At 47.9% G+C, this 8980-nt stretch overlaps 1 protein-coding gene across 1 annotated transcript in view; it reads left to right on the top strand.

The window, feature by feature from the left end:
* Window positions 1-910: 910 nt before the first annotated feature.
* The window catches only part of LOC306838687 (voltage-dependent T-type calcium channel subunit alpha-1I-like), a 129283-nt gene continuing 121213 nt past the window's right edge, over window positions 911-8980 (top strand). Inside the window, exon 1 of the mRNA XM_079367008.1 lies at window positions 911-1428. The gene's annotated coding sequence lies outside the window, so the exon portion shown is untranslated. The remainder of the gene's footprint in view (window positions 1429-8980) is intronic.

Here is an 8980-nt window from a genome sequence, read left to right as displayed (position 1 = left end):
CGCTGTGTGTGTGTGTGTGTGTGTGTGTGTGTGTGTGTGTGTGTGTGTGTGTGTGTGTGTGTGTGTGTGTGTGTGTGTGTGTGTGTTGGTGGTGAGCTGGTTATGAGGGACATGGTCATGGCCTCATCAAATATTTAATCCAGCTCACACAGTTTTCCCACAGATTGCGGTCCCAGCCTGCACGCCACAACTCACACAGGGATGAGCGAGCTGCAGCTCCATTGTTTTTCCTCTCCATTCAAAACAATTAATTAGATTAATGTTTATTTAATTAGTGGTGTGTAACATGAGCACGTGTTAGGAGGAGCTGGAGCTTGGCCCCAGATCTGAATATCAGTGTTCATCCAGGAGTCTAATGTTGCCCATATCCCCAAAATGTGACCCCCCCCCCCTCCCACCCCCCCACCACCACCACACAAACACACACACACACACTCTTTGCACAGCCTTCATCCACAGGAGCAGTTTTTGACGCGCTGGAGATCAATTAATAAGCGTGGAAAATAATTTAAATTATTAACTTTTTCTGCGCATTTGATCGTTTGAAGTGGAGGACGTTTCTAAGATCTTTCGGGGGTTTTCCGTGTCTGCTGCGGGATCTTGGATGCACGTTGGTTGGATATTTTGGCCGTAAGAGGAGGTTTGGAGGTAAGAGGCTGGTTTGACTGATCCACCGGGAGGAGGACTCGGCGCGTGATGAAGTGAAGCTCCCACTGACTCTCGTGTAAGATTTTGTCTTGTCAGCCTGCAGGTATTAAACTGTTGCAATATGGTTTAAAAAAAAAGAGCCACAAGGTCGGAGAATGACAACTTGTGCTTTGCAATCTGTGTCGGAATCTGACAAGATGTGAAATGTTTTAGGTATTTTTTTTTCCGGGGAAAGAAGAAAAGGAGATTGGTACGTTTTTTAAAACATGCAGCATCGGACACATATTTTCCTTCTGCTTCGTGGGATTTTTTTGCAGTGTGCTCAGTCAACGTGACCGCGGTTGGGAAAAGTGTTTTTCCCCCAAATTCCTCAGTGCATACAGCCTCAAGTTGTAACTCCAAACATTGATTCCGTTTTGACATTTCCTGGATCGTTTAGGAGCCCTCAAATTTGAGGACAGTTGAGGATCTTTGTTTATTTTTCTACTCGTCTTTCTGGATTTGTGAGTCCAGCGGAGATCAGTGCGCACCACACGGAGTCGCAAAGGCTGCAACGCAAAAACCCAGTTTTTGCACCGGGGGACGCGGGCTGAGCACCGCACCATCGCCTCGACGCTCTCTCTCTCTGTCTGTCGCCGAAATGCCTCCGCGTGCACCGTGTCTTTAAACGTCCAGTGGATAGCAGCTCTCCATGGTGCTCGGCGGCCAGGTGTCTCAGAGAAGGCGACACATCGTGCTGTAAACCGTGGACACACCTTTTTTTTTTTAATGTCATTCAAGGTAAGTTTGGCCTGTTTGCACTTTCAATCATTGTGTCATGTTTCCGCTTGTATCGAGGAACTCATCGAGCCTGTCGTGACAGATTTTCCTCCCTCTGGAGAAGCCAGAAAAAAACCCCAAAAAGCGCACAGATAAGGTGGAGGTGTTGCTTGTTTTTTTATTTATATACCTGTGGCCCCACACATCAGACAAGTGAGCTGTTTTTGTCGTTTTCAGCTTCTGCAAAAACAAACAGTTGCAATGAAACAAGTTTCATTGTGAAGAGCACGCTGACAGATGACGCTCTTTGATACAGAAAACAGCTGCTTATAAAATGATTAGGATTGTTGTAGCTGGTGGGGAATGCTTCGCAGCTCTAGTGTTATTTTTAGAAGACATTTTTTTTTTTTGGCAATCATTTCAGTGTGACTACGTTTGCGGCATTTTCAGGGACAGTCTGCAATATACCTGCGAGATCTCCAAACCTCATCAAACAGACTCGATGTGCATGACTCATTCTCTCAGTCAATTAATGCTCACTCTCTGCTGAAGTTTGCAAACAGTGGAAGATGTACAGTGTGACGCTGTCCGTGGTGCTGAACTGTCTTCTGTCTCGTGCTTTGCTGCACTCGAAGTTGACTCTCTATTTTGTCTCATTGTGAACACGAGAACAGAAATGACAGTATCAGGTGCAGCCACAAATTCACACTCTTATGTAAACCTTTAAATGTACCCCCCCCCCCCCCTCCATTGTTAAAAAAGCTGTATCCAGGGAAGACAGTGGTGCAAACATCTGATCAGACAGAGCATGATCTCACTGGAGTGGCCGCCCCCTCGTTCCTCTCTCCTCCTCTTCTCATCTTCTCCATGATGGAGACATTTGCTTCCATATAAACCCCCCCCCCCCCCCCCCCCCCTTTATGTGTCGTGCATCAAATGTAGGCTAAACACAAGCACGCTGAGCAAATCGAAGTTCTTGGAAAAGCTTTTAATGTTGTTTATCGTCTGACTTTGACTACAACACGTCTTGCACACTCGCTTTTCTTTGAGTGGTTTCTTGTAATTTCCCTTCATATCTGGGCTCCGTCTGCTGCTGCTTCTTCTCTAAGAGACACCGTTTAAAGATGCCATCTTAGAGTCTGCAACGTGATCGTGTTGTCATGCTTTAACACACACACACACACACACACACACACACACACACACACACACATTCTCCCTGTATTGTTCATATTTGAAGGGGAAAAGACTCCCGTCTTGCCGTCCCCTTTTGCCCCTGCTGGGCTGATGCTGAGGTTGCTCTTAATAATAAAAAATATCCCCGAGCTGCACGAGCCAAACCATATGGCAATTAGCTTTAAGGAACTCTGACCCCTTCATGTGACCCTGTGGACAAAGCACCCCCCCCCCCCCCCCCCCCCCAAGCAGGTGTCTAGTTGATTGATGTTTGTAATGATGGCACTTTAAGGATCAGGGTTCGAGTACTGTTGTGTTGATAAATGTAGATGAAGATGTATCACAGCTGGAGTTACTGGGAGATATGGCTGCAGTTTAGTGTTTGGATATTCTGCTTGGCTGCGTTGTATCTTCACATGGAGGCTTATTGTTGATCTCTTTTATGACAGTCCAGTAAATAATTAATGGCTGTAACTTTTTGGCACTTGAATGCTGAGAATGATTTGTTTCTCGCTCGTGAAGTCGTGTCCTGGTGAGATCAGCAGCATCGGCGGAAAAGTGGGTTAATAAAAGGAATGGAGACATCTTCATTTAATTTCAGTTTAACAGTTTTTCAATTTCAAGTCTCTGTGTTGCCCGAGGCGTCGCACGTCTTCATCGTCTGATTGGAACAATAAAAGAGTTGAAGTGAGATTGGCAGAACAACACTTTGTTTGTAATGAAAACAGATGTGAAGTAGATGCAACGTTTCCCCAATAATCAAGTGATAATAAAACTGTGCTGATGTCGTACTGCGACTAAGACATCAGGATCAGAACCGGGCTCCTTAACATCCTGGATCTGCATTTTTCAGAACCTCAGAAAGCGAGCGTCATTGTTCCAGACACGTCGCAGTTGAGTCTCCTCTTTTAAATCGAACCGTTGGTGCTCAGACAGTCATCAAACTGTCTGATAGAGGTTTTGAACCTTTGATGAATCTTCGGCTTGAATAAACAATCGCAAAGCATCCTGAACTTTGTAGCAAGTTCTGTTTGTTAAAAATCGTAATTTAACATTGAAATCTCTGTTCAAACAGGCGAGATAACGTCGAGTTCCCAAACTGAACATGTGACGTTTAGTTAGATTATGATGTGTCCAAGGTCGGGTCAGTGAAAGGACTCAATAAAAGTCAGCTCAAATGTAACCCCCAACAGTGTGTGGGAGCCTTTGGTACACAGAAAGAAAGGATAGTTCTGTTCAAAAAGTCAGAGTGACAGAACAAGGTGGATCGTGGGACCAAATCTCTCCCCGGGGTTCGTCATGTATTTCTGACTCTGTGTGGATGAAGACTCGCTTCGTTAAGGAGCCTCGAGACGGGTTTCAATAAAATGTAAAAGTCCCGACTGTTCCCTGGTGATCCGCTGTGATCGGATGTTTCATTGTGGAAATGTCAGTGCGGCTCTACGCACGCTGAGCTGCACGGGGGGAAGGATGCTCGACGCCTCGAGTCTTTCCTGCCTGCTTTTGCAGAATCCGGGTCGTCTGCGATCACAGGCAGGAAGTTAACCAATCCAGCGCTGCTGTTTCATAGCAAACACAAACCTGCAGAATGAACAGGAGGAGGACGCGTGCGTGCTGGAGGACGTGTTTTCTATCTACCTGATTTACATGCAGCTTGCACATACGTGTGAGTTTTAAACACAGAGGAACGGATATGAGGGTCTGGACTGGGCCCAGATCCAGCAGTGGGTTCACCGTGGGGGGCAGAGAGAGGGCATTTATGACTGGATTGTTGCAGGAGCTCACAATGACCTGAAAGTAACAGGGGGTGGTGGCACAAATAAAGGGAGAGAGAGAGTGTGTGTGTGTGTGTGTGTGAGGGATATGAGATCGAAGGACAAGCAGAAAAAGGAGATAGACGGTAAGAGAAGGAGACGAGAAGATGAAGAGAGAGTGAAGAAAGGAGGGCATGCAGCAGATCGGGGGGGGGGGGGGGGGGGAGAAGACAGAAGATGGGGATTAGAAGGTGCAGGAGGAGCAAAGATCAGGGGAAATGTTCGGGCAGCCACACACGACGGGAAGAAGAGGCGGAAGGGATGGAGATGACAGAGGGCCGGGGGGAGCGCGGAGAGATGGACAGCGAGCGGGATGGGAGATGGTCTGCAGTGAATGCTGGTATTATTCAGTTAAGTGAAACGATCGGTTTATTCCTGACAACTGTGTGGCGAGGGCAGCCACATACTGCGCCCTGAGAGCCTCCTGTGAAGGCCAGAGGAAGCGAGCGAGAAAGACACGCAGACAGAGAGAGAGAGAGAGAGAGAGAGAGAGGCTTGGTCGCTGCGACTGTCGATATTCTGTGGTGGGGAACAAAGAAAGAGGAAGGGAAGGGTGGAGGGACAAATACCAGCACAGAGAGTAAGACACACACACACACACACACACACACACACACACACACACACACACACACACACACACACAGACAAGACGCAAGACACACAAAAAAAAGGTGGAAGGAGAGAAATGTCAGAAATAAAAAAGGTCTGATTGGATGGGAGGTCGGCGTCTTAACGCTCCGTCATGATGAATCTAAATCAAGCAAACACGTTGTCCCACTGTATGTTCAACTTCATTGATATTCCCTGAATTTATCTGCAGCTGTGCTGGAAACTAAAGTGATGGTGTTATAAATGTGTTGGTCCTGACTTCAGAAGCTCACTCTGTGTGTGTGTGTGTGTGTGTGTGAGTCAATGTGAGGAAAGGCTGTTGACTCATGTACACTCACCCCACAGGCTCTGCTTTTATTTCACACCGAACGTGATTGTGACCAAAGCTGTGTGTGTGTGTGTGCGTGTGCGTGTGTGTGTGTGCGTGTGCGTGCGTGTGTGGGTTGCTGTTAGAATCAGTGTGAGACAGATTGCATGCAAAGGGCAAATCAGGCAGATCAGAGAACAGGATCCAGGTGTCATGAAACGGTCCAATCAGCTCACAGAGAGGAGCTTCAATCAGAATGTAGCTGCTCAGATGACGCGTGCTTCTCGTTCAATAGGAACATTTACAGCTGAGACTGTTAAAAACTGTCGACGTCACAGTTTGGAATCAACACATGACGTTAAAAAAACAGATGATGTCTGAATGTATGAACCAGATGCAGGAAGTTCTCGACTTCTGAACACACTGGATCTGTTTAACCACGAGCGGCGCCATGCTTATGCAAATGAGGCCCAGTTTATGAGACTGCAAGGTTGTATAAAAGCAAACAAAGTTCAGTCAAGCTGATTTGAATGGCACATGTTAAATCACAAGCAGAGACTCGATGAAGCCTGAGTGACGTCGGCCGTCTGTTCCTGCCGGTCGCTCCGGAGTCTCATCAGCAGCCGCCGCCGCCGCCGCCATGCTGGAAATGCTGACTCAGGGTAACTTTCGCTCAACGACCCGTTACATTGCGCCCGACTGTAGATAACATGTATCGTTCATACAATTCAAAGAGAGCCACGCAGCGTGTGCCAGTGATGTGTGTGTGTGTTAAAGAGAACAGGCGATCCCCTCGCCGCTCTTCAGTAGAATGTGGATCAAAACAAGCCCAGGAGGAACCTCAGTCTGTCCCGTTGACCCAGAAACAGCCAACCTCACACCTGCACTCCATTTCAGTGATCAGACACAAACTCACCTGACCCACTTCAGAGCTCTTTTATCTCATCGGGTTTGAGCACCGGCGTCCACGTCTGAATTGAACCTGCAGAAGGATTACAATCATTTAAGGTGGATCACAACGTCACGACCTTCGATACCGGCTACCATGATGAACGGTTGTTGTCCGCAACGCCTCACCAAGTGTGTATATTTTTAGTTAACATTTCTCTCTGACACACACACACACACCTCGCGCTCCCTTGGCGTGCCTTTTCCCACCGCCGTTTTGTCACCTGTCAGGCGGCTGACACCGCTAAGGAAGGCCATCCCCGGGTCCACTGTAGCGTCACTAAGTCTTTTTGACGGACGCCGCGTCCTGCCGTCCAAACCCGCGCTCGAGGCTCGCTGCTCAGCCATGTGAACAAACGAAGCTCCTGCCACGAAGAACGGTGACCTCCTTGAGTCAGAGTGGCACTTCCATAGCGTTGCTGTCCAAGGATGTTCTGCCTGGTTGATTGCATGATTAATGACTTGTGAGGGACACGCAGGGCAATATTGTCCTATAATTTAGCTTTTAGATACTTCTGGGAGAAGCTAATTATCAAGGAAACGAGATTTCCTCTTGAATCACAGATCAGACGAGACTAAAATGAATCACCGGGTTCTTCTTCTTCATACACGGTGAGTGACAGCAGACATTGTCACAGATTACTGTGATTTCTGCAGGGTGGTCGATGAGTCAGGGAGCAGGACAACAGAGCAGAAACATTTCAAACTGTGCATCCTCTAATTCACCCCGATACATCATCATCATTATTATTGTCTGCATCCTAATCCCACATAATGGACTCCCTCAGGTGTCTCACGTGTGCACACTTAATTATCAGACGCTTGTGAAATTTACATTTGCAAATTGAAGTTTGGAAATGTGAAGTAGCGACGCGAAAGGAGGGGCGACGCTTCCCTCCCTCACTGCGGCGCCTCGAACCTATTAAATCTGTGAAATCAACCTGAGACAACAAAGCAAAGAGCCAGCGGGACCGAGTGCAGACTGTTCTTTAACCCCGGCAGCCTTTAAACCCTGGGACACATCTGACTGGATGATACTCGTTATCTGAGGGAAACAGCTCCCCGCTCTATCTGTTTCCATCTCCTGTTCTCTTCATCCACACGCAGGCAACAACAACAACAACAACTAATACAGATCCAAGAGGCTGAAAGCTGAAGCTGCAGAATTAAAAGTATTAAAGGTTGTCATGACAACTTGTCAGCAGTAATGTAGCTGCGTGAAGTTCCTCCACGGAAAATAGATTTGTAGGCAAAAAAACAGGAGGGAAGCTGAGACAGGCGTCAGTCATCGGTGCAGAAAGGTTTCCATGTCAACGGCAAGAAATCTCAAGCTGCAGTTCCACTTATCCGAGCAGGGAAATATTACAAATTAAATTTAAATGAGAGTGCAGGATTTCCAATCACGCTCGATGAGACAAATCAATAATTGATGTTTCCAATAAGTCGGTTCACTCTGTGCTGGAGTGTGAGCTCATCAGCTGCTGTTCATTCGCAGCCTGTTTTGGCGTGTGATGAGTACATATGTTGTGTTTTATTTTGAAATTCACTGGACGCTCTGTGCCATGTCTGACTTCCTGTCCAGCTCCATCTGTGTTGTTCAGCTTGCAGCGTGTTTGATGTTGTTTTAGTCTAACCGAGACCGAGACGAACATGAGACCAGGGTGCTCAGAGACCAAGACCAGGGCAGGGCGAGACCAAGACCAAGACCAAGACCAAGACCAGGGCAGGGCGAGACCAAGACCAAGACCAAGACCAAGACCAGGGCAGGGGCGAGACCAAGACCAAGACCAAGACCAGGGCAGGGCGAGACTAAGACCAAGACCAAGACCAAGACCAAGACCAGGGCAGAGCGAGACCAAGACCAAGACCCCAGGGCAGGGCGAGACTAAGACCAAGACCAGGGCAGGGCGAGACTAAGACCAAGACCAGGGCAGGGCGAGACTAAGACCAAGACCAGGGCAGGGCGAGACCAAGACCAAGACCAGGGCAGGGTGAGACCAAGACCAGGGCAGTGCGAGATCAAGACCAAGACCAGGGCAGTGCGAGACCACTCTCGAGTATTTACAGCACTGGTTTTTGAGACGGAGCGGAGCTCTCGCCGTGAAGTGCTGCAGCGCTGACGGAGCGGAGCACGCTCAGATCTGCTCTGAACAAACCTAAAACCCAAACCCCCCTCCTGTCTCTCTCCCCTCTGTCCACAGCGTCTGTATTTGGTGAGCTCTTGTGTTGGTGTGGTGATAAAAGCAGCGGAGGACAAAGCTAAAGTTGCTTCTGGCTCCTCATTGACTCCTCCTGCGGGACTGAAAACGTCCTCCAGCCTCGGATGGATTCCTTCCTTTACATAATCTCTTGTAACGACTCGAAGGTCGTCACTCCTCTTCACTTCATTAGCGTCACCTTCATCATGGCCACACATTCTTCAGTCATCGTCTTCCATGTCTTCCTCCTCCGGTTTATTCTGTCGGGTTCTCTTGTTGCATGGTTCTGGGTCGGGCTTCTGGTTCTGGGTCGCTGCCCGTCATGCGGTTGACCGGCCGACTCACACAGCAGCATTTAGCGTTGTTTAGCATTTAGCGTTGTTTAGCATTTGGCGTTGTTTAGCATTTGGCGTTGTTTAGCATTTAGCGTTGTTTAGTATTTAGCGTTGTTTAGCATTTGCCGTTATTTAGCATCTACAGTTTTTTCAAATTCTATATTTAGTTGTCTTTGTGAGTTC

The sequence above is a fragment of the Symphodus melops genome (assembly GCF_947650265.1).
Source record: "Symphodus melops genome assembly, chromosome: 17".
NCBI lineage: Eukaryota > Metazoa > Chordata > Actinopteri > Labriformes > Labridae > Symphodus > Symphodus melops.
The sequence above is the reverse complement of the archived record's forward strand: the minus strand, read 5'-3'. Positions and strand labels throughout refer to the sequence as shown.